The 26,461-nt window shown below is 42.1% G+C and overlaps 1 long non-coding RNA gene across 5 annotated transcripts in view; it reads right to left on the reverse strand.

The window, feature by feature from the left end:
• The window catches only part of LOC109278044 (uncharacterized), a 114,763-nt gene that overhangs the window by 63,356 nt on the left and 24,946 nt on the right, over positions 1-26,461 (reverse strand). For 2 of the 5 annotated variants that reach the window (XR_008419920.1, XR_002085476.2), the window contains exon 2: positions 1,533-2,325. This is a non-coding gene — a long non-coding RNA (uncharacterized LOC109278044). Of the gene's footprint in view, positions 1-1,532; positions 2,326-7,240; positions 7,474-16,124; positions 16,263-26,461 lie in introns of those variants that run through there. The other 3 variants (XR_002085475.2, XR_002085474.2, XR_002085473.2) reach the window with 3 other exon arrangements.

Below are 26,461 nucleotides of genomic sequence, written 5' to 3' on the forward strand. Positions count from 1 at the left end.
TTAAGAAGTGCTACCTATAGAAGTTGTAGATTAGGGGGGACAACTCAAACAATGAGTGAAATGCTCTCATACTGAAATTTAGCAGTATGTAAGAAGCTCAAGATGCAGTAGTGGCTGAGAACAGAAATGTTTCCCTCTTTGAAAGTAAAGTGGAAATTGAATTCTTGTTGTTCAGGAGAACAAAATGTTGTTGTCATAGTGAACATGAGGTTCATTGTCTACTGTGTCTTTTTCTGCTTTGAAGAGATGTAGGGGAATCAGGAGGCACAGCGAATTTCCAAGGCAATAAGGAAGCTAGAAGGATAAACTGAGGCTTACCTTTAATTACCAGGGTAATGCCACATACAGAGGAGAACACAGGTGATGGAGAAGTAGAGGAACCCCAAACTGGCCTGAGTCCCAGAAGCGTGAACCTTCCTCAGGAGGGATCTGACTCCAAGATAAGCCTTCAGAGTAAATAATAAACATTAAGGGTGGCTATGTTGGGGCGCCTGGGCGGCTCAGTCAGTTAAACATCTGACTCTTGATTTCGGCTCAGGTCATGATCTCACAGTTCATGAGATTGAGACTCAAACCAGCTTGGGATTCTTTTTCCCTCTCTCTCTCTCTCTGCCCCTCCCTCATGTGCGTTCTCTCTCTCTCTCTCTCTCTCTCTCTCAAAATAAATAAATAAACTTAAAAAAAAAGTGTCTATGTTACCAGGGTTACTTTAAATCAGAACTCATAGATATCAAAGACTGAACTCTACTATTAGGAAAGTTACCAAAATGCCCATAGGGCATTTTCTTTTTTATGACAGATATATGATGTGTAAATACAATATCATTAAGTGTTTCTGTTTTCAGCCATGATGGACTAGATTATACTCAACCAACTCTGTCACCAAGAACAACTAGAAAAGTTGGATAGAATTCACCACACATCTTTTTGAAGGCATTCAGAAGCTACCAAAACAGTCGGGAATTGAGAGCCCACAATCCTTAGTTTATGTTCCTCTCAGAAGCAGATTCCAAGAGAATGATTTGAGTGTAAGGGATGATTAGAGGAAACATTGGTAGGGTAGTGGGGAAGTGAGACAAGGAAGGGAAGGCAGACAAAAAAGAGCTGGTTTTTGGTTGTGTGTGGTTTTTTTTGTTTTTTATTTTTTGTTTTTTGTGGGTTTTTTTTTTTTTTTGCCACTGGGATTATCCAAAGCCTGAGTCCACAGGGGAAATCTGCAATACCTCCTGTCTATCACCCAAATTGCAAGAGAGCTGGAGTATTTATACTCCAATTGTACTTCATCAGACCTTCATGACCATAACACCAAAAATAGACAACGATAGTAGCAGAAGGGAAAGGTGCAGACCAATATGTCTTATGAACATAAATACCAAAATCCAAAACAAAATATTATCAACCAAGTTTAGCTATAAGAGGATGATCCATCATGTCCAAGCTGGGTTTATTCCAAGAATATAATACTGATTTATACTTGAAAATCAGTGTAATTCATCCCATGAACAGGATAAAGAAGAAAATTATATGACCACTTACATAAAATGTTATTTAATATTCAGTTTGGATATTTATTAGACATTTTTACTTTTTTTAAACAAAGAGTGAACAATACATATTAATTTCCACTCAGCTAATTACCTGGCTTATTTTAAATCTTATAGTTAGGCAAAATGACCAGGGTACAAGAGAGGCTTACAGTAATTATAGGATCAAGTTTTAAAGGGCCTGGAGGAAACTCTTGGAAGGGCATATATAGAGAGAGTAATGATGATCATAAAAGAAAATGTGTATGTCTCATAAACCAGTGAAGCAAACCCAATTCTTCAGAAGTGGCAGGCTGGAAATGATTGAGAGAGGGCAAGCCTCAGGCCAAATGTAGGTACACTTTTGATATAGGTTAAAATATCGCTATATGTACATAAAGTCAGGGGATATAACTATAAGGGCCAGCACATAAAAGCATGAATCAGAAGAAAAGGAAACCAACATATCAGTCCGGAGATGGAAAGATGGCTACCTTAAGTCAGGGTCCAGGTAAAGCCTTAGATGCTAATCTAGGTAGAGTACAGAAATGAAAAGTGAGCTGCTCTTCCAGGAAAGCCAATTACGGGGGTGGAAATTCAAGTGGAATGAAGTAAGTCTAGAAGAACGTCAAGTCTAGTTGGTGGCCTGCAGATAAAGGTCCATTCAGGCAGCCGAGCCTACAGGGAAAAGTCTAAGAGGCAGATACCGGTGTCGGAAAAATCCAGCAGTATTCACACGTTCAACGACATTGAGGGTCTGCTGCGTCGTAAGCACATTCCTTTCCCTCAATGAGGGCAACATCTGGTGAGGAGAGACAAGCAAAGAAAAACAACAAATGTGACATAATAAGGTAAATGCAAAGTGAGAGCAACACAAAATGTATTTTATGAACATGAAAAGAGGCACCCACGTCAATATAGAGCTGTGCTACCCAATATGGTAGCCATTAAACCACATGTGGCTACTCAAATTTAAATTCACTAAAGTTAACTAAAATTTAAAATTCAGTTCCTTAGTGGCAAAAACCATATGCGGCAAATGGCTACCATGTGAGACAGTGCAAATCCAGAATACTTCCACTGTTGTACAACATTCTACTAGACAGCACTGAATTCTAAAGAATTCAGAGAAGGCTTTTTGACGTCTGAGTTAAGTCTTTAAAAATACATAGAAGTTAGACAGGCAAAAAAAAAAAAAAAAAAAGAAGCACATATAGCAAAAAATAAGAAACGAGTCTGGAAACAGGCAGGAGCAGATCAGTTAGCCCCAAATGTCACATACGTGAGCTTAGGTTTTATGCCATATGTTGGATGGCCCCAAACCTACTATTAGTTTAACTCAGATATGCAGAGAAATGTAGGCCTTCTATGGAGAATGTTACTTCAGAGACAGGGAAAGAGGGTGTGAAAACAGCATCCGGATCCTTTTTCTTGGTTCTGGATTCTCTCTAGCCTTTGTAGTGATCAGGGTCATGGTCCCTTGTCCCTCTTGTCACTGCTTCCACTAATGAGAACAGTGTTCTAGAGCCAGCTCATAATGGCTATCGAGAACCAAGCATATGTAGCTTTTCTTTTTTTCTTTTTTTAGTGTTTTTAAAAAATTTTTTTAATGTTTATTCATTTTTGAGAGGGAGACAGAGCATGAGCTGGGGTGGGGGTGGGGGGGCGGGCAGAGAGAGAGGGAGAGAGGGAGACACAGAATCCAAAGCAGGCTCCAGGCTCTGAGCTGTCAGCACAGAGCCCAATGCTGTAGTTCAGAGCCATGAACTACAAGATCATGACCTGAGCCAAAGTCGGGCACCCAACCGACTGAGCCACCCCAGGCACCCCATATATGTCTTTTCTCAGCTCTATGTTCAGTAACATCATGTTGATAGCTTCAATCAACCAGAGTAGGAGTATTTACAGCACAGAAATCAGCAAACACTATGAATTGGGCTTTTTCTTTCCCTCCTGAGAACTAGTTTACCAGCATATTGCTAATTCCTACTTCTGCAAATAGACTCACCCCTAGGCTGGCTCTCTGCTCTGTCAGAGCTGGCTGAGACTCCCTGGCTGCTTCAGACTCACCTCTGCCTTCACTGGCACCTGTTGTTGGGGGAGGTCTTCAAGAGGATGTGACCACCAGTTTACCCAGGATCTGGACCCTGGCGATCAGAGCTCCCCACCCCTCCCCCTGTCCTTGGAATGTGCATTCCACTTGCCCTTCCACTCCTAGAAGCTGCCCTAAAGACATAGCCTTGAGATAATGACTTGTTGTTCAGACCGTCTGTACAGTATATGTGACTGAACCCAGTTAAGTCCTCTATATAAATCTTTAAGATTCTGGCAGGCAGATAACACAGATGTACTCACCGTATGGCATCTGAGACAAGCCTTGTATATAAGTTCTTTTGCTTATTAAATTTGCCACCTACCAATCTGGTGTGGCCTGCCTCTTTCTTCAGTCTCTCCCTGAACTCCACATACAGGGGTTGGTTCCAGATTACCCCTGAGAAGCTCCTGAGATTGCAAACCAACACCTGTAGATCTCCCGAGTTTCTGCCCCATCTTCCAAACACTTCTCAAGCCAAGACTGAGAGTCCCCTGGCCTCTTGCTGTGGGGGGTCCTAGGGCAACTCTCCTAGCTATCTGGTTAGCAGACAATGTGAAGGTGGGGCTACCCTGGTGGGAAATAGTAGGACTTACACCAGACCCTCAGATCAGGGGACATGGGTCTCAATCAGTAGTTATTTCAAAGTTGGCCTGGTTTTTCCTTTGGATGGTAGCTTTGTGGTGTAATTCACTCCTTAATGATGTCTAACATTCCCTTTTAGCCCAAAATGTGTTCTCGTCTCCTTTTGAAAAAAAAATTTAATGTTTATTTTATTTTTGAGAGAGAGAGAGAGAGACCGAGAATGAGTGGGGCAGGAGCAGAGAGAGAGGGAGACACAGAATCCAAAGCAGGCTCCATCCAGGCTCTGAGCTGTCAGCACAGAGCCCAACATAGGGCTCAAACCCATGAACAACCGTAAGATTGTGACTTGAGCTGAAGTCGGACGCTTAATTGACTGAACCACCCAGGAGCCCCTCTAGTCTCCTTTTTAATTGGTGTCTACATAGGTATACTCCCAGCTGAGAGGTTTAAGATTTATGAAATTTTTGTTTTCTTGGACTTAAGATTTATGAGGTTCAAAGTGCTGTTTTGGTCCCAAGATCCATCTGAGGAATTTTCTAGATGCTAGTTACCATAGAATATAGAGAACCCAGAGGAAAAGAAAGTCACCACTGGAACCACTGAGGATGAGGCTTGCAAATGGTGGCAAAGGTACAATGTACCAACCCTCTGAGTCTACTTGAATACGCCCCCCCTTGCAACAGGGGGCCATTATTATACTATGGGGAGGGGGTCCCAGCAGAGGAGCAAGCTGATGCTGGATCAAGAGGCGGTACCATTTTGTGTCTTTCTCCAACAATTTCCAACAAGAAGTCTTTAGGAAGACAGGAGACAGATCAGGTTAGGGTTTGAATTATATGGCCGAGAGATGGAGGGGTCTGTGGGCAGAGGAGTTGATAGAGCAGTTCAGGTGAAGAGGCACGAAATAGCCAATAGGGGATGAAGAGCCTAAAGGGTTGAAAGGCTGGAAGAAGGTGAGCAGGATCAGAGAAGCGGAGAGGAGGTGGAGGAGTCCAAGAAAGAGTAAGTCCATGGGAAAGAGAAAATGACCAATGTTTGGGGTGAACCGGTCGCAAATTAAGGCTACATCTGCTAGTTCTTTCCAGTGACAAACAATTGAAGACGTGGCCCATGAAGCAGGTAACTATAAAGGACTAGAAGTGAAAGTCAAGGGGAAGTTCAAGAGCAAGGCCAAGGTTGGGACAAGAAAGCTACAAGACAACAGAATATCCTAGATTGTGGTAGGATTCTTCTTTAGTGGGGAGAGTCAGCTCCACTTCAGTCTTTAGTGAGGGAGGTGGGCAGGCTCCAGCTTACCAGCGGGAGACTCCGAGAAGGAGAGGGAGGTCCTCGTGGATACCTGAGTGAGCCTCGACGGCAAATGTCTTCTTACGTGAGAACAGGGAATGGGCAACCAAGGAATGGCAGAGGGGAGCCGGAAGGAAGCCAGCAGTCTTCCTGCCCCTCATCCAGCAGTGCTCCTGGGGTGGGAGGCTGTGAGGATTGCAGACGTGGCGTCTCAGGGCATTGAGTCAGATTCTCATGAGGACCAGGACTGAAAAAAGTGAGTCTGAACACATGTGAGATGTTGAGGAGTTTCCAAACGATGAAATAAATGCTGTGGTGTGTGTACCGGGAAGGAGGACGAATGTGGGAGGACCCAGAGGTGAACAGGTGCAGAGCAAGACAGAGAAAACAAGACAGCAGAGGTGCGAGGGGAGGGGAGGAGGTGCATTTGGCTTTTATGGTGATAAAGGACCACAGGGAAGAGAGGACCGGCTGCAAGTGATGGACAGGGCTGGGGGGAGGACGAAGAAACTGAGGCACCTGCCTAAAACACAAAGTTTAGAGGGGTGCCAAAAAACCCTCATTAACCGACATAAATAAAACTTTAATGCAAAATTTTAAAAATCAAAATTAATGGGGGCGCCTGGGTGGCGCAGTCGGTTAAGCGTCCGACTTCAGCCAGGTCACGATCTCGCGGTCCGTGAGTTCGAGCCCCGCGTCAGGCTCTGGGCTGATGGCTCGGAGCCTGGAGCCTGTTTCCGATTCTGTGTCTCCCTCTCTCTCTGCCCCTCCCCCGTTCATGCTCTGTCTCTCTCTGTCCCAAAAATAAAAAAAAATAAAAAAATTAAAAAAAAATCAAAATTAATGTCAAAAATCCATGGCGGGCAAAATAGCAATTTTTTAATGAAGACAGACTGTTTTATGGCTCCATGTTGTACAATAATGATCGTCATTTCCAATCAGCCCACTGTTCCCAGGCCCTCCCCGTCAAGTCTCCCACGGGACAAGTTTATGAGAGTTGACAATGGCAGGCCATCGAATGACACAAGACTTCATATACAGCCATGTTAGGGGACTATTCAAAATATGGGAGGTCATTGGCTAAGTGTACATGGGGGCCCACATTTCTCCTTATGTGGCTCAGCAGGGAGGTGGAGACTGACCTCGGCTGCACTTACTTGAACCCAGGTTGCTCTGTGCTAGGAGTGATCGGAGGGCCAGACAGAACAGGCCTGCTCCAGGACAGGCAGGGAGGATTTCCCAAGACCATGGGAACTCTGTGCTAAGAAGGGGGCTGAGACACAAAGTCCAGCGTGGTGGCAGAATGATGGTTAGTACCAAGGGCATTTTACCTTTGTGGAGCAGGTGTGAGGCACGCATAGATGCTGGAGAAGGGATTCTGAGCAGCTGCAGTGAAGGCAAGGACCTGAGAAACAGAAAACCCCGAAATCCAGACAGATCGATCTACCGGGAACACGGACCAGCCACAAAGAAGGTGAGTAACTAACGAGAGATGAACCCAGTTGCTAAAACGCAATGTCCCAAGACTGGGTTACCTAGGACAGAAACCTGCCCTCAAACATGGGGCCACCAGGGTGAGGGCAGTGCCAACAGCACGGCGACTTGATGATGAGGCCGGGAACTCAGACCCTGAGAGCCCTCATCCCTACTTCCCAGAGTGGCATCTGGTCTTAGGCGAGGCAGAAAGGCTGAGACCCTGCGCCTGGAGTGAGAGGGACCAGAGGCTTCTAGTGGGAAGAGATTTGGGCCACACCTGATCTCATATGGGAGGCCATCTTGTGCTTTGTGAGCCCATCTCATTTGAGTTGGAACCTCAGAATCTGAGTGTCGGTGTGTCAGTTTCACAAAGCAGCTCATGCTGGTGGCAGCACATCCCACGAGGATTCGGGGACTCACCACCTTCTCAGAGTTTGACCTTGGGCAGGTGATTGCGTTTCAGCTGTGTCTTCTGTAAAATGCAGTTGAGGACACCCATCTGGCCGCTCACTACATAGGTGTCAGGATGGCAGGGTGTAATGTCAGTGATAGAACTTGGGGAAAAAAGCATCCTGCGCTGAACGATAAGTGCCATTATTTTTCTGTAGAGCGTATTTCTATCTGCCCCTGCCTGACTCAGCCCTCCGACTCACTCAGTCACTCATGTAAGTAAGTGCAGACTATGTGCAAACAAAACGTGCCAGGTGCTGTATTTGTTGGCTGATATTTTGGTTTATAGAAGTAAGAAATGAGGAGCTTTGCAGCTCTGGGCCTCTGGCAAAAAAAATTCTTCCTCTTTCCCCTCCCTTATTTCCTCATTAGCCCTGTGAAGAGTAGCCAGGCTGTGGGGAGATCGTATCTGGATGTACACAACTATGTCTTTCAAAGATGGTAATAGAACAATCGAAAGTCCATCATAAGCTATATTTATCTAAACTAATATTTATAAACTCCCACACCTCTTTGCCAAAGAGATCAACAGATAATTCCCTAAGCTATCAAATCCAGAAATTTGAACCCTTCGAAATAATACCAGCAGAAAGCTCAAAGCACAACAGATGAAAGGAATACTGTGTGGCATGCATTCATTTTCAACTGATAATATGAATTTCATGTTTTTTCCACTGCCCTTCCATACCCCACATTTACTTGAATCCCAATGAAAACATAAATCAGTTCTCATTTCAGAAGCTGCTCCTGTTTTACCATATAGACATCCATCGACGGGCAAGAAGTTTAACTGTTCAACCGATAAAATGCCAACCAAAAAATTATAATTAGGAAATATAGTAGCCCTTTAGGCACCAAATAAAATCTATGCCAGAGATTGCTAATGTGTGATGGTGCTGAATGTTGGCTAGCATTTATTATGTCCCAGGCGCTGTGCTAAGTGCTTTGCATGCTTTATTTTATTTATTCAGTATAGAAACCCATTATAAGGACTATTAGTATCTACTTAGACAGATGAGGACAAGAGTCGTAAGGACACCCTGGAAGCCGTTGAGATGGTACAAAGCTTATGAAGGTGTACGATGGCTGCCTGTTTTTCCGCCTTCCTCACCCCACCCTCTGGACTATCAGCTGCTTGAAGGCAGGGACTGTGCTCCACTCACTGTTGTCTCCCTGAGGTTTAACTCTGGCCGGCCATAAAGTAGACACCCACAAAATAACTGCCCCCATCTTTCACGTTGCTCAAGTCAAAAACCTTGACATCATCCTCAGTTCCTGTCTTCCTAGCACACCTCACATCCCATCTATTAGCAAATCCTGTCCGCTTGACCTTCAAACATATGCAGAATCTGACCATTTCTTGCCCCTGCCACCATTACCATCCCGGTCTGAGCTACCATCACCTCTCCTGAATGAGTGCAACAGCCTTCTACTGGTCTCTGCACTTTCAGACCTTGTCCTCCTGCTGATCCTGCAAAAACTGAAAGCAGATATTTTCCTTAGCTACTCGAAACCCTCCAACAGCTTCCGATCTTTCCTAAGATAAAAACCCAGTGCTCTGAAGGACCCTCTAGGAGCTGACTCCTATAACCAGTCTGTCGTCTCTACCTCATGTCTCAGCTCCAGCCACACTGGCCTCCTTGGTGTTTCTTAAACATGTCTTGTGTGCTCCTGCCTCAGGACCTTTGCACTGCTCCCTTTGCCTGGTATATCTGGCCTCAAATGTCTGCGCTCTCACTCTCCCAACCTCATTCAAGCCTTTAATCAAATGTCACCTTCTCAGTAACACCCTCCCTGGACACCGTAGCAGCTATTACAACCCAGCCCACCTCCCAGAGCCCTGTATCATTTCCCAAAATGTATCATTACTATATGCTATTTTATTTCTTTATGTTTATTTATTTTGGGGAGAGCACAAGCAGGGGAGGGGCAGGGAGAGGGGGGCAGAGGATCCAAAGCGGGCTCCATGCTGTGCTGACAGGCTGACAGCAGCGAGCCGAAAGGGGGCTCAAACTCATGAACCGCAAGGTCTTGATGTGAGCCGAAGTCGGACGTTCAACCGACTGAGCCACCCAGTTGCCCCTGATGCACTTTTCAATGTTGGTTATTGCCTGTGCCTTCCCTCCTCTAGAATGTGAGCTCCACGAGGGCAAAACTTCTGTCCTTTTTTTTCATTGAAGTAATCCTGACACATGAGTAGGCACTCAGTAAAAATGTATTACATGGCTAAACAAATGAATAAAGCGAATGAATGGATACTTTCGCAACTATACCAAATGTCTGATACCGCTTGGTAGATGGGTCCTACCAGCCAGCTAACGGGGTCCATCCTGAGCGTGCCCCCGGGAGGGAGCAGACCTCCTCCTGGTCTCTGGGTCCCTGGCCTGATTCTGAGCCCCAGGAGTGAAGCACTGTCCCCTTCCTGACCGTGGCATTCACAGGCGGCTCTCAGAGAGAGGGCCTGTGCTGCGTGATCCCAGGTCCTGGGTCTCCAGGGAGCCTTCGACATGCCAGTCTTGCCAAGAACGTCAATGCCGCGCTGAAGGACACTCAGCGCCTGCCTTCCGTATTCCGCAACACTGAACCCAAAGCTTGTCAAGTGGCCATCTCCAAGGTTAGGTCTCGAGCAGAGAAATATTATAATCCCCATTTGTTAAAAGAAAGCTTGATTGGTTTAGAATCATGTAATCACAGAATGTTAAAACTGGAAAGACTTTATAAATAAGGACTTCTTAATCTTTATGGGTCCCAAAGCCCTTTAGAAGTCTGATGAAGCATATAACCCGTTCTGAGACTAATGCTTTTAATATAATATAAACAAGGGGAAACCCATTACATTAAAATACAGCTATCAAAATATAGTTCAAACCTGGGGATGGTTGTACAACCATCAATGTAATTAATGCCACTGAATTGTACACTTCAAAATGGTTCAAATGGCAACTTCTGTGCTATTTATCTTTACCACAAGAATAAAATGCTCAGAAGTTTGTGATGTAGTACTATGCATTCAGTAACAAGATCTAGCCATGGGTCTCATAACTACTATAATTTCAAAGCAGTGAAGGGAGTAAGTGATATTCAGAATTCTCTACAACTCCCATAATGTAAAATGAAAATATACATGATTTCTGCTGACAAGAAAGTCGCAGATCCTGGGGCACCTGGGTGGCTCAGTCGGTTAAGCATCCAACTTCCGTTCAGGTCATGATCTTGTGGTCTGTGAGTTCGGGCCCCACGTTGGGCTCTGTGCTGACAGCTCAGAGCCTGGAGCCTGCTTCAGATTCTGTATCTCCCTCTCTTTCTCCCCCTCTTCTGCTCATTCTCTCTCTCTTTTTCTGTTTCTTTCTTTCTTTCTTTTTTCTCGCTCTCTCTCTCTCAAAAATAAATAACAACATTAAAAAAAAAAAAAAAAAGAAGGAAGTCTCAGATCCTGCAAACAAGGATCCTGCAAACTGTGGTTCACTGCCAATGTTCATAATTGAAGGAAATACTACATTTCAGTTAGAGGTTAGTGACAACAAAGGTGTAATAAACAACTCTGCTGTTATAGACCATGTCGCTCTGACTGGTCCTTTAGAGATGAGAAGTCTAAGATGGGAGCAAGGGGGGAATCTAAGAAATCTAAGATAAGAAGACTGAGAAGTCTAAGCCCCGAGCCCCCAACTCCAGACATTTAGTGTTGGAGGAAACTCAGTGGACAGAGGAGGACCTTGAAGACTCAAATAAGTCATTTTGTTTACATCTAGGAATGACTACATGGGACATCAGTCATCCCCATATTCCCTTAAGGACCGCCTTCACCACCCTCACAAACCTCTCTGCCTATTGATTCCACTACAGAGACCTAAGACGTATTTTTATTCTCTGTATTTGAGTTTCCTCGTCTGCAAACTGAGACCAATAACTGGGCTTAACCACCCTGGGGTGTTGTGAACATTAGATGAAATAATATATTTAAAGCGCCTATCACAGCGCCTGGCATGTTGTTTAAGATGGATAAATATGTATTAAATTCCCTCCTGGTAACTTAGCCCTCGATTCTGTCTAATGCCAACAGGTAATCTGTCAACTCAGCTGTGTGAGTTCATCGTCCAGGATTCTGTTAAAGACAACTGCTTACACTTAGTGATTATGTTGGATTTCTTTCTAGGCCAACTTTCACTTCTAGACTCCTGTTGCCTGACCTCTGCGGCCTCTGCAAAGGATGAGCTGCCACAAACTCTTCAAAGAATGTCTTTAGATTCTCGTGGCTGTTTTGTGCCTGTGAAGACAAAGGAATGCCTGAGCAGGGTGAGGGTGGCCACTCACGGCCCTCACCCACGGTGCACACACTGGACAGATGTTCTCTAACCCTGTTATTCTGCAGGCCTCTGCAAACACGAGCCAGCGCCTGAAAATACTGTGTATTAAGGTGAAAGTTCTGCCAAATTCACAGGGAAAAAAAAAACTAGCCTAAAAGAGGGCTCCTGGGGCACCTGGGTGGCTCAGTCGGGTGGGCATCTGACTTCGGCTCAGGTCATGATCTCACGACTCGTGGATTCGAGCCCCGTGTCGGACTGTGTGCTGACAGCTCAGAGCCTGGAGCCTGCTTCAGATTCTGTGTCTCCCTCTCTCTCTGCCCCTCCCCTGCTCGCACTCTGTCTCTCTCTCTCTCTCTCTCAAAAATAAGTAAACATTAAAAAAAAAATTAAAAGAGGGTTCCTGACACAATACTTGTCTGTGAACAGTAAACACCAGAAAGTTTGTCTACTTGGGGGCTGTGGGCTATGCGAAGGAAGCTGACGGGGACCCCAGGATTCAGGTAATGGGGGGAGCATTTGGTGTGGGCTTGGGGGGCCCAACAGCACGGGGCAGGAGAGGGACCGGGCCCCCTTCTCTGCATACCCTGCACTTTCTTCCATCCGTGCCACATCTCTGCTGTCCTCCCACCTCCATTCTGTTCCCTACCCAGGACCACCTAATAATTTGTGGGACCCAGGGCAAAGTGAAAATGTGAGAACCCTTGTTCAAAGCTTATTGAAAATGTTCAGGACGGTGAAAACAGAACACTAACCAAAGCTCTGGCCCTTCTGCGTGCATTGGGGCCACCTGTCACTTCACGGGTCCCCTTCAGCCAGCCCCGCCTCTCCCTTTCTCTGCTGGTGTCTCCTTTCTCACACATCTGCCTCTCCGTGGTTCGTGGTTCGAGATGACACTTACCCTGGCCCTGCCCCATAGAGATATCAGGATTCCAAACTCCCAGATGATTGGAGCTGCAAAAGCCCCTAGAGACACTCCTGATATTTTCTACACGAAGAAACCAAAGGGTTGGCTAGGGGATGACCATAGGGATATATTGATTGAACCTTGTTTTTCTGGCCAGGAGCCCCTGGCTCGCCCCACTGAATCACCTGCCTGATTACTTCTCTCCTCTCTTACAGTAAGTTTTCTTTTTTTTTTTTTTTAATGCTTATTTATTTATTTTGAGAGAGACAGAGCACAAGCCAGAGAGAAGCAGAGGGAGAGAGAGAAAATCTGAACCAGGCTCCAAGCTCATTTCAATGGCTCAACACACAGCCCAACTCGGAGCTCAATCCCATGACCATGAGATCATGACCCGAGCTGAAATCAAGAGTCAGATGCTTAACTGACTGAGCCACCCAGGCACCCCCCCATGACTTATTTTAAAACCGGAAGTTCATATTTCTTGATACCCTTCACCCATTTTGCACCCCCCAAACTCCCCTACTCTCTGGCAATCACTATTCCCTGTATCTGTAAGTCTGGGTTTTTGTTTTGTTCTGTTTGGGTTTTTTTTTTTTTTTTTTTTTTGATTCAAGATATAAGTGAAATTCTATGATAGACAAAAAAAAAATATGTTTATACCTTGTGACAATGTAAATAATTGTTAATGACTCTATTCACTAAAACAGTGATCTCAAATATGAGTAACTTGGATAATTACAGTATTATTTACAATAGTGAAAACTGAACAACATTTTGCTCAAAATCCTTCCTGGAGTGTTCATTCTTGAATGATCTCAAAATGCTGCTACTACAATTTAGAGATAGTACCACTAGGTGGCACTAGGGAACCTCTGGCTTGGGAGTCCAACTCCAAGATTAGCTGTCAAGCCTTCAGAGCCCGCTGCTGGTAGAATGCTCATTGAGAATCTTTCTCAAAATGAGTTCACAATGAGTTCACAATGCCCTCCCCCACAAAAAAAAATCCCGTTTTTAGAAGTATATTATTTCAAAAAGTAAATGAACAAAGATGTATGTACACAGTAGCAAAAAAACGTGAAACAACCCATATGCCCATCAGAAGAGGATTGAGTACATACATGTGATATTAATGGTGAAGATCTATATTGACATGAAAAGATGTCCCTTATACATTATTTTTAAGTGAAAAGAAAGCGGACTGCAGAGCACTAACATGAAAGATGGTTATAAGGGTTAGAAACACATCCAGAATCAAATGGTCTGGAATCACACCCCAACTATTAGCTGTGTGATCTTGAGCAAGTTTCTTAACCTCTCTGGGCTTCATTTCTAAGGTGGGAATGAAAGTACGACCTTACTGGGGTTTTGTGAGGATTCAATGCAGTATTACAGGGAAAGCCCTGAGAACAGGGCCCAGCATATCCTAAGCTCCTGGCAAGTGCTTGCTACCATGATTACATACAGTGTGATCCCACTGCCTGATTACATATCCATTCTATCTGTAGGTGGACACATGCATTTTCCAGAAGGGTAAGTATCAAAATGTTACTTATATCTGGGTGGTGAACTTACAGGCGATATTTTAATTAAAGCTCTTTATCGCTTGGGGGAAAATTTTTGATGGTGGCCCTATACGCTCAAATAGAAGAGACCTCAGATGACAGCCTTCCATAACAGATTTCTAAAAAACCTAAAAGATTTTTAAATTTTTAAATTTAGTAACAAAAAAATAATTGTCTTAAAATAGATTCTACAACGCAAGCTGGTGCGGCCACTCTGGAAAACAGTATGGAGGTTCCTCAAAAAACTAAAAATAGAACTATCCTATGACCCAGCCATTGCACCACTAGGCATTTATCCATGGGATACAGGTGTGCTGTTTCAAAGGGACACATGCACCCCCATGTTTAGAGCAGCACTATCAACCAACAGCCAAAAGATGGAAAGAGCCCAAATGTCCATCGATGGATGATTGGATAAAGAAAATGTGGTATATATGTACAATGGAGTATTACACGGCAATCAAAAAGAGTGAAATCTTGCAACTACGTGGATGGAACTGGAGGGTATTATGCTAAGTGAAATTAGTCAGTCAGAGAAAGACAAAAATCATCTGACTTCACTCATATGAGGACTTTAAGAGACAAAACACATGAACATAAGGGAAGGGAAACAAAAATAATATAAAAACAGGGAGGGGGACAAAACAGAAGAGACTCATAAATATGGAAAACAAACAGAGGGTTGCTGGAGGGGTTGTGGGAGGGGGGGATGGGCTAAATGGGTAAGGGGCATTAAGGAATCTACTCCTGAAATCATTGTTTCACTATATGCTAACTAATTTGGATGTAAATTTTAAAAAATAAAAAATAAAATTAAATATATATATACATATATAATGCCAAAATAGGCTGAAGAAAATACAAATTAACAACCATTAAAGAATTTGAAATGGTAATTAAAAATGTTCCTCCCTGAAATAAATTAAATTAAATTAAATTAAAATAAAATAGATTCTACAATGTAACTCTCTAATAATTTCCCTTTTGGGGCGCCTGGGTGGCTCAGTTTGTTAAGCATCCCACTTCCGCCAGGTCATGATCTCACAGTTTGTGAGTTCAAGCCCCACATGAGGCTCTGTGCTGACAGCTCAGAGCCTGGAGCCTGCTTCAGATTCAGTGTCTCCCTCTCTCTCGGACCCTCCCCCACTCATGCTCACTAGCTCTCTCTCTCACTCTCTCTCTCTCAAAAAATGAATAAACATTAAAAAAATTTTTTAAATAAAATAATTTCCCTTTTTTCTCTTTTTTCAAATTGAGTCCATCTCTCCTCTTACCAGAGCTTTTTTCGACAGTTTTCTTTATACCCACCCTTAATTCCAGCTTGTCCTGGTCAGGGCCCTCCTTTCTAGCTCACAATGACTTCAGAAGCAGCAGCTACCGCTGCTTTCTCTTCCAGGGCCCCTTCCAGCCTTCCAAGTGGGCTAAAAAGGGCTCCTCTTACTCTGTTCCTACTTCCTTTCTTCCTACCACAGGCCCCAAACTACTCTTTGCTTGAGAATTCCTCTGATTAGGTTCACCAGACACACCATTTCTCCCCCTTTTTACCACTACTTCCCTTTTTGTTCCTTTTAGATAAAAAGAACAGCTCCTCCTCCTTCTCCTCCTCCCCCTCCTCCTCCTGTGCCCACCCCACGCTTCAAACCACCTTCCTTTTTTTTTTTTTTTTTTTTGTCTGTTTGCCTCTCGCGACTGTCCCAGGGACGAAACACTCCTCAGCCATTGCCCCTTCCTTCTGTTTTTTCTTTGCAATCTTGTCAGTTCTTTCAAAACCCAAGATTAAAATGTCAAAACCCTGACGTACACCAGAACATTGTGTGCAGAGAATTAACAGCAAATTAAACTGCTTTCATAACCGCAATCCGTGGTACTAGCTTTAATCGCGCCCCACTCCATTGTTGACGTAAAACCTGATACTGGTTATTGAATTCGTTAGCGTCTTACCTCTAGGCCCACATTGTCAATCCTAAAAACGAATAAATGGCCTTCAAATAGTCGCCTCTACATTTGAACTTTTAGAAGTCAGCTAATTCTTAAACCGCAGGGAGAAGTCAAAACTGAAGTTGGCTCCCTCTGCTGATTCAAAAGGGCCCAGGTTTTACCAACACAGATTATGACGTGGCAGATAGTGAATCTGGTATAAGGCAGTCGTTTGCGGTGGCTTAGTGATTAAAGCCATGGAAAGCAACTGCTGCTACAATTTTTTTTTAAGTGAAGCAAGAAGCAGCTACAAAATGTAATAAAAATGTGTATCACAGATGAGATAATGGTATAATTTTGTGAGAAGAAAATACGGTAATAACTTCTGACTGTACTCTAATCAGCCTTAGAAATTTAGATTGGTTCTAAAAATAATTTTTACATCAGCTTTACAGTATTTTATGTTTCAGTCAAAGATTTGTCTCAAGGATGCAGTTTGTTTTCTCTTTAACCCAAAACAAAGCTCCCTGGATGTATTCATTCATCAAACATGAGCTCAAAACTGATGATCAGCATTGTGTGGGGAGCACGATGGGGAGGAGGAGGCTACAAAAACAAAAGACAGTTTCCACTTTGGGGGAGTTTATAATCTACTTAGAAAGCAAAATATACACATAAAATAACTCATGGAAAAATGTGAAAGCAACATAATAAAGTGTAACAAGGTTGGAAGGTTACTTTTTTTTCAAGATCTTTAAACCTGAGTCACCAGATAAAATACAAGACCCCCAGTAATATTTGAATTTCATAAACAGCAAATAATTTTTAGTATAAGCATGTCTCGTGCTAAAAAGAAGAGAACCGGGTATTTGTTATTTATCTGAAATTCAAATTAACTGGGCATCCTGTATTATTGCTTGCTAAATCTGGCAACACTGAACTTGAGGCAAGTAGACTAGAGAAAGGATCCTAAGAGAGTGGAGTTGGTCAGATAAGCTTCCTACAGAATCTGAGTTTTTAGCCAACTGCTGACAGAAGCAGTGGATAGAAACAGAAGACATTCCAAATGTAGGAAGTGCGTGTTCATGGCACTGAAATAGAGATGAGCAAGTAATTCCTGCTTAGGATGGAAACCAGATGAGCTTGGCAGAAAAAAGATTTTCAAGATGGACAAGAGAACTGAAAACCACCGATGTGAGTGGATCCATTCTTAACTGGGTTTCTGACTACGGAATTCATTTAAACAACAATATTCCTACTTCCCAACCGATAAGACCTCTTCTTTTCTTGGATATTCCAAATTGTGTTTTGCAGTTACACATCCCAAAGATCAAAAATGTCTTAACATTTTTAAGAATTTGTTAACATTTCCAGTTAAGAATGGATCCACTTACACCAATAGTTTTCAGTTCTCTTGTCCATCTTGAAAACTTTTTCTGCTAATATATATAATACATATATATATATAAATATACACATATATACACATATATATACATATATATGTATTATATATAGTCTGTTAAAACTAAATTCAACTGAGTAAATTTTAAAGATCAGTGACTGATGAATCAGGCAGCATGAAATCTAGCAGATAGAAAGGACCTCTGAAATGCTATACAAAAGACTTATATGGCTAGAAAGAAGAAAAATAAGGAAGTTATACCAGGTGAGAAGTTGGTTCTTGCAAGATGACTTTCCTTTAGGGGATGGCAGAGATTTATCCATCGGACAGATTACCTGACTAGTGCTGATGAAGCCATTCCTGATTGACTGGTTGAAGATTCCATTTCTGGGAGAGCCGAAACTGTAGTTAAGTCTCTGTTTGGTAACATGGAGCTTACATATATGACTCCATTGTGGGCCTGTTGTGGGTTTTTTTTGTTTTTGTTTTGTTTTTGTTTTTGTTTCAAAATGATCCCAGTGGCTTCCAACAGTAGGATCCTGGTACCTGGAGTTTTTGCTGGGTGTGGGTTGGCAGGGGAGGGAACAGGAAGAGGTGAGTCCTAGAGATCTGCATAATAAAAAGAGCAAGCTAGAAAGTCGGGAGCCTGGAGGCTACAGTGTACTTGGTGTAGGGAAAAAGCCCGGGGAGAAGAGAAATACTGGGAAAAAAATCTCTTGTCCGCCTGCCTTTAAGTCTACATTTCCTGCATCTATCAACTCATTAATAAAAATCTATTAAAAGCTGCAGAATATATAGTTAAGTGAAGAAAGCAAGATTTAGGTAATTTGTATACTATGCTACAGCTCATATGAGAACATAGCATACAAATACATTCGCTTATATTTAATAAATATATATGATTATATTTTTTAAACAACAAAAGACCACCATAAAGTAAAAACAACAATACCTATCTGGGAAAGTAGAGAGGAAATAAGGTAGAGAAGAAACAAACAGAAATTAGACTTCTTAAGATGGGTCTTGTTTGGGAGATTTAACTTGGGGATCATGTAGATGTTTAAATAATTTGTAAGGAAAAGCAATCCTTAAAATCAAAAAATGAAAGGAAACAAATGTGTATCTAGTTGGTGATATAACCATCAGAAAGAAGCCATTCTAAGTGATTTTAAAACAAAGTGATTTGAGTGGCATCCTCTGTGAGATATAGCCCAAGGATGAGAGGAGCTATGTAAAACAAACAAACAAAAACATTAATAAGGAGGTGTTGAAGTTTATACTGTTTGTATCTGCGATTGTCATGTATATAACCTGGGATAAAGCAAATGAGTTATTATGTGATGTCCCAACTCTCTTATTTCCAACATTATTGAGAAATGAGATTCTTGGTATGAAAAGAAGAAAATAAATTTAATAAAAGAGGTTGAGTAAAAATCCTATAGTCATGAATTTGAAAATGATGCATTTTCTCTTTGTCTGATGAAAAGTTCTGGAAGGAATGGCCAAAAACGTAGCAATGAGCACCCTCGTACCCAAACTGTGACCTTGAAATACTCTTTCCACTAAAAGGAATAAGGGCTTCTTATAAAGAACTAATTCTAGGGGCAGAGGAATGCAAGGTGAGCTTCGAACATCTAGTCATTCCAGACAACGGAGAATGTCAGAGACTACAGAGTCCTGCCTAAAGGGCTCTGGAGACAATTTAAAAGGGGCTCCCACTGACCAAAGGTGAGACCACTGAGCATCAGTATGAATTCTAACAGCAAAGGATTTAAATACATCAAAGACATTTATTTCATTAGTTTATAAAGAGAATAAAGCAAATTAAAACCTATTGGTCACTGTTGGATACTAGTGAGACAGCTTATTTTTTCGAAAACTGATAAAAGGAAATAACCAAGCATTTATCCTGCCTTTCCTATATAAACTGTACACTGTGTAACCAAATAGTATTCCAGCTAAGAAATGAAGAATAAATAACAGAATTAGAACATCACCATTCTGCAATCCCAAATGAATGAAAGGATCTGGGCACGAACCATCAATGGCTGCTGGCATTACAAGGAGACATGGCCAGATGGAAGGATCACATGACCGGTGAAAACCGGTCCTGCTGAAAACTCAAAGCTGAATCTGACAAAGCCTGGAGATCTAACTACCAGTTCACAAGAACCATAGGAGACAAAGGAAAAAAGCTACACACTATGGGTGAGCAATTAGCAAAATTCAGATGACCGGTTTTTTCCATAATTGTAATTGGGAAAAAACAAAGGTAGGGTAAGAAAAACTATGGATTAAAAAGGATTCAAGACATACTGAGAATCGCAGTGTATGGACCTTAATTGGATCCAGATTCAAACAAGTAAACGGATTTTTTCTTAATTATTATCTTTATGAGAAAGTTAGGAAATTAAACAGTGGTTTGATAGTTGATATTAAAGAATTTTTCTTAGGTTTAATGCGTGATAATGGTATTATGGTTATTTTTTAAAAAGGATGTTTTTCTTAATCTTTTAGAAATCTATACTTAAATATTTACAGGTAAAAAGACACAAAATCTGAGATTTGTTTCAAATGAATCCTGGGGAGAAGAGTAAGAAATAAGATGAATCAGACTGGCCATAAAGCTATCATCACTGAAGCTAGGAAATGAGTACAGGGGGTTTCATTGTACTTTCCTCTCTACTTTTACACGTGTTTGAAATATTCCTCAATAAAAAGTTTTTTAAGGGGCTCCTGGGTGGTTCAGTAGGTTAAGCGTCTGACTTCAGCTCAGGTCATGATCTCAAGTCTGTGAGTTCGAGCCCCACGTCAGGCTCTGAGCTGACAGCTCAGAGCCTGGAGCCTGCTTCAGATTCTGTGTCTCCCTCTCTCTCTGCCCCTCCCCTGCTCATGCTCTGTCTCTCTCTGTCTCAAAAATAAATAACAACATTAAAAAAACACTAAAAAATAAAAAGTTTTTAAATCTATATGGCCCACTAATAACAGTTGCAATTTATTGAACGCTTAATATGAATTTTTCTATTTGACCCAGACAACACCTCTGTAAGGTAGGTATTATTTTATCATGTCCATTTTAGAGATAAGGAAATTGAGGCAGAGAGGTTAATGAAGATTGTAAAGATTCCACATCCAGAACAAAGATTCAAATTCATTATATTAACCACCATCCTTCAAGTGGGTTTTGTGAAGACTTCATAATGGTGCTGAATCCCGTGTATAGGTTTACATGAAGTGAAAACAGAAGCTGTCCTGGGGGACAGTTGACATCTGGGGTTCAGTCATTTAAAAAATGTTAAATCTCCAAAATATATAACAAAAATTATTAGGGATAACAACAGCTTGTCCAAGCCATGCCAGGGAAAAATGCATCTCTTCTTCTATTCATAATAAAAGCCTATTTAAGCCAACTCATTATTCCCCACCCCCCACCCCCCCCCAAAAAAGTATTTACTGAGCTTTTCAAGGAATGAAAAGGCCAGCATAACACTTATAAACCGGCAAAAAGACAAATGGTCCTTAAGGGAATATGAATTTGAATGTAAAAATTTAAACAATGGAAATCAGTCTGCTTCTTAGATCCCCTGATGGATGAAGTTTGGTCCATTTCCAGTAGCCATCAGAAGATGCCAGAAGTGGCCAGCTGGCCCACCTGTAAGACCATCTGGAAGGCGGGGAAGTGCTGGCCACATGCTGGTCAGGCTGACCCCAGCGCTGGCTTGTTTGTTCATTTCTACAGTACCTGTGGAACCATGAGGGGTAGTTATACAAGAGTGATAGCAACTCCAAAATCATCTACAGCTTCAAAGAAATTAAAGTGTCTCATCGAGATAGTAAAGGGGACTTTCCAGCAACGGAATGAGTCAAACTTAGAATGACCTATTACCAAGTTTTTAAAAATTCGCCTGGAGAGCATCCCTGGTCTAATTTAAGGCCAGTATCCTCTTTTCCTCTGAATGTAACTCAGGGAAGCTATCTTTATCATTCTGCTTGTATCTAACAACCCAGACATTAAGTCCCTGACATGAATATATAGCTTTGAGGTTGAAAACCGTTATCTCCCCTAAACATTCTGTTCTGGGAGGAAATCGCTTTTTATACAGCAAGAGACCAGCCTAATTCTTCACTCTTTTCTGAGAAACAAAGATACAATATTCACAAGGATCCTTCAGACACTAGAGATAAAATACTTGATCATAAAAAAAGATGGGTTTTAAATCTTACCAGATTCACGGGGGAAGTGAGTGTGGAATAGATTTTCAATAGCCCTTTCCCCATCTTGAAAGATAAACAACCAGAGTTGTTTTATCACAGTGTCACCGAATTCCAAGCCCGTCACATGGTAATAAGAGGTTAAAAAAAGAGAGAGAGAGAGAGTACCGAAAATTCAGTATCTATCACTGTTTAATGCAAATGCTCTCATAAACAATAAAAAGCCTTAGGGGGAAAAAACCCACATGGATGCTCAAGGGAATTATAAAAAGAAAGAATAATGAAATTGTTGAGAAATTGAAAAAATATGTAGTAATATAAATATAAGTAAATTAGTAAATCAAAAAGTATTGCAGTAGATTTTCTATTTTAATCATTTTTTTCCATTAAAGAAAATGTGTCAATATTTTGTACACAATCAGAGGAATAATAGATGTTGAAGTGCTCAAGGAAAAAACCAAACTCATAGATACAGAGAACAGATTGGTGGTTGTCAGAGGTGGGCAGTGTTGTTGAGCAAAATGGGCGAAGAGGGTCAAAAGGTACAAACCCACTTATAAAAGGAATAAGTCATTGGGGTGCCTGAGTGACTCAGTCGGTTAAGCATCTGACTCCAGCTCAGGTCATGATCTCACAGTTCGTGGGTTTGAGCCCTGCGTCAAGCTCTGTGCTGACAGCTCAGAGCCTAGAGTCTGCTTTGGGTTCTGTGTCTCCCTCTCTCTGCCCCTCCCCTGCTTGCTCCCTCTCTCTCTCTCCCTCTCTCTCTCTAAAATAAATAAAACATTTTTAGGAATGAGTCATGGTATATAATACACAGAATGGAGACTATAATTAACAATACTGTATTGCACATTTTAAAGTTTCTTTTTTTGTTGTTTATTATTTATTTTTGAGAGAGGGAGAGAGACAGAGCATGAGCGGGGGAGGGGCAGAGAGAGAGGGAGACATAGAATCTGAAGGAAGCTCCAGGCTCCGAGCTATCAGCACAGAACCCAATGCGGGGCTCAGACCCACAAACTGTGAGATCATGACCTGAGCCAGAGCCAAAGTCGGATGCTTAACCAACTGAGCCACCCAGATGCCCCTGAAAGTTTCTAATAGAGTAAATCTTAATAGTTCTTATCACAAGAAAAAAAATCACGACTCTGTATGGTGACAGATGTTAAGGAGACTTACTATGGTGATCATTTCACAATACATACAAATACGGAATCATTATGTGGTCACCTGAAACTAATATAATGTTATGTCAATTATACCTCGTAAAAGAAAAGACTGAAAATGTGTTCAGGTAACACAGTGATGGAAACAGTCCACAGTAGGGATAAGCACGCAGCATGGTGATAAACATTAAGTGACATACTGGATCCTTTCTCCTTTGATGGCCTGCAGAGAACACTTAGGAACATGAAGGCTACTGAAGAGGGACAGAAAGTCAACTTCAAAGAGCTAACGCTGGCCTTCTTTACCAACCTACCCGGACAAAGAGATGTTGTTAGGGTGCTCTTGGTCTCCATAGCTGTGCACATTTACACCACGGCTTGAGACAGCACAATGACAATGTTGTGCAACATGAGCCTTGATTTATGAACATAATCCATCCTAATAAAAGAGTTTTCCCCTCAGAAGATCTGTGAAGCACCAAACGGGTTATTCACAGTAGTTATGACAAATCACCACTTCACCAAAAACGTATGTGCACAGATTGTTATTACTTTTTCTCACATTACATTGTAATTATTTGTATATGTGTGTGTGTGTCACCAAGAGATTCTATTTTGTTTCTCTATGTGACACGTAGAAGTACCCACACAGAGAAGGCATTTGAAAGAAGAACCTTGGGATAATAGGGAAATGTACATTGTATCTTTCTCAGACCCTCACTCAGGCTTGATGCTCCTTTCTGTAGCCCCAAGGATTCTTCTATTCTCTTGTTCGTAGGAATCCATCTCGCCTGGCAAACGACTCAAGAGAAATGTTCAAGAAGCTTTCCTGTCCTCATTTACTCAATACTTTAATATCTGCTATCCACCAGATTCACTGTTTCCTGATCCATAGCCTTTCAAAAGCGGCTATATTCCATCTAGTGGTGTGCTGGTAAATGTTTAACAACCAGTTCTCAGAGCAGGAAATGGAGGGACAGATGTGACGTGTAGCAATTGCCAATTTCTGTGGTGTAAATACTCCTACTGGGGCTGATTTCAAGCTACCTATGTGACTTCACTGAGCTCAGAGTTGAGAAGAGATGCATGTAATAGGCTCTCACAATCAGTTTACCATTAGTTTACATCTTATCAATAGGCTATCGTCATCAGCACGACCTTGGAGTTGGACAGAGTTGGAATCTAGCCCCAACTCTAGCACTGGGTGACTTTGGACAACTTATTTAATTTCTTTAAGCTTCCATTTCTTTATCCATAAACTGGAGATAATAGTAGCTACTTTACAGTTCTTGAATGTTGGAAATGAAGCAATGCCTTCACCGTAGCAACTAGCACATAGTAGGTACTTAAGAAATATTAGGTTCTAGGGGCTCCCGGGTGGCTCAGTCAGTTAAGTGTCTGACTTCAGCTCAGCTCATGATCTCACAGTCCATGAGTTCAAGCCCCGTGTCAGGCTCTGTGCTGACAGCTCAGAGCCTGGAGCCTGCTTCAGATTCTGTGTCTCCTTCTCTCTATGCCCTTCCCCTGCTCATGCTCTGTCTCAAAAAATAAATTAAAAAACATTAAAAAAATTTTTTTTAATAAAAAAGAAATATTAGGTTCTGGGGTGCCCGGGTGGCATGGTAGTTTGTGTCCAAACTCGGCTCAGGTCATGAACTCATTGTTCACGGGTTCGAGCCCTGCATCAGGCTCTGTGCTGACAGCTGGGAGCCTGGAGCCTGCTTAGGATTCTGAGTCTCCCCCTCTCTCTGCCCCTCCTCTGCTCATGCTCTGTCTCTCTCTTTCAAAAATGAATAAACGTTAAAAACTGTTTAAAAAAAAAGAAACACTACCTTCTATCATCATCATCATCATCTTTATTACTATCCTACCCTGCAAAGTGGTCACCATTCGGTGCTTCCGTAGATGATCAGTATCCCACCTTTCCCATCTGTGCAGACTGCCAGTTGTCACCGGCAACCCTACCCTACCTGGCTTATTGTACAAATATCTGCCTAGGCATTAGCTTACCAAAATCCTGTTACATTTTCGTTTTCAGCTTCAAACTAGTGAGAGATATGTCTCGAATATTTGCCATTAAGAACAAATAGAACTAATTTTCTTCTGTAACAGGAAAAGGGAAATGGAGCCTGCATTTGTTGAATACATATTTTGACCCACATGGCATTGTGCTAGGGGGTTTGTCTGTTACCTCTTTCTTTTTCTTTTTCTTTTTTTTTTTTTTTTGAGAGAAAGAGAGAGAGAGAGAGAGAGAGAGAGAGAGAATCTTAAGCAGGCTCCATGCCCAGCATGGAGCCCTATGCAAGGTTCTGTCTCACGACCCTGAGATCATGACCTGAGCCAAAATCAAGAATTGGACACTTAACTGACTGAGCCACCCACATGTCCCTGTCTGTTACCTCTTTTAATCCTCACAATAACCGGGAGATATTAAATCATAGTCTCGATTCAATGGATGAGAAAACTAAGGCTCAAAGAGATTAAGGAACTTGCCCGAGGTCACATAGCTAGTGATACAAAGCCAGGGGTTTTTTTTGTTGTTGTTGTTTTACACTGTACCATGGTATTAACCTTGTCAAGAATGCTCAAGTGGTCAGATGACAGACTAAGGCACTAGCTGCCACAACTAGTGAATGTATTGGACAACTGAGATTAAATGTAGCCTGCCTGTAACAGGAACTCGATTACAGTGCCTTATAAAAGGATTCTTTTACTCCTGTATCAAGAAGTCGAGAAGGAGGCAGACCAGGCTTCACACATTTTCTTGAGAAAGTTCTCAAGGCCTCAGCTTCCTTTGGCTTCCTGCTCATCAGTCTTCAGCATGTGGTTTTCTTCTTTATGGGCATAAGAGAGCCTCTGCCCCAACACTACCTCCAGGTATTACATCTATGTTCCAGACAGGCAGAAGTAAAAAGACACTTATTTCCTAAGTGTGCTTCTTTTTTATAAGGGGAATAATCACTCTCTGAGAACCACCATCATGTGGCCTTTTGCTTAAATCTCATTTTGTATATTCCATTCTGGAGTCTTTGGATCATTTGCAACTAGGAGTGGCCTGAACTAGGTCACAAGACCATCCCTGGTTGCAAAGAATCCAGAGAATTATGTCTTTTTAACTGGACACAAGAATGCTCTAACACCAACTGAGTCTCTTCAAGGAAGGACAAAGAAGAGACTGAACATGAAAAAAGCAAGCAGAGGTCATGACCTCCAGTGTTCCTCAGAGCAGCCCGCGTTTTTCAGGGTTGCAAGGAGAAAGCAAAAGTAGCATAGAATCTTCAAATGGAAAGAACTTTGAGATCATTGATCTAGCCCAATTTCCCGCCTAGTGAAGGAGCCACTTCGACAATTTCTCTAACAAGGGGTCATCCAGCTTCTGTGAAAACAAACAACATTAAGTGGTGTCCAGATGCTTGACTATTTACATGCAAGAAAACTGGGCTCAGGGCCCTAGTAACCAATTGCCCAAAGAATTGCGGTCAACTGGCAGAAAAGAAAAATATAAAAAATAATGTACAGTCTAACTAGAAAACAAAGGGGATTATTAAGATCTAGGTGAAATAGTGCAGAGTTCAGTAAGT

The sequence above is a fragment of the Panthera pardus genome, unplaced genomic scaffold (assembly GCF_024362965.1).
Source record: "Panthera pardus isolate Hobbes unplaced genomic scaffold, ASM2436296v1 HiC_scaffold_7, whole genome shotgun sequence".
Lineage (NCBI taxonomy): Eukaryota > Metazoa > Chordata > Mammalia > Carnivora > Felidae > Panthera > Panthera pardus.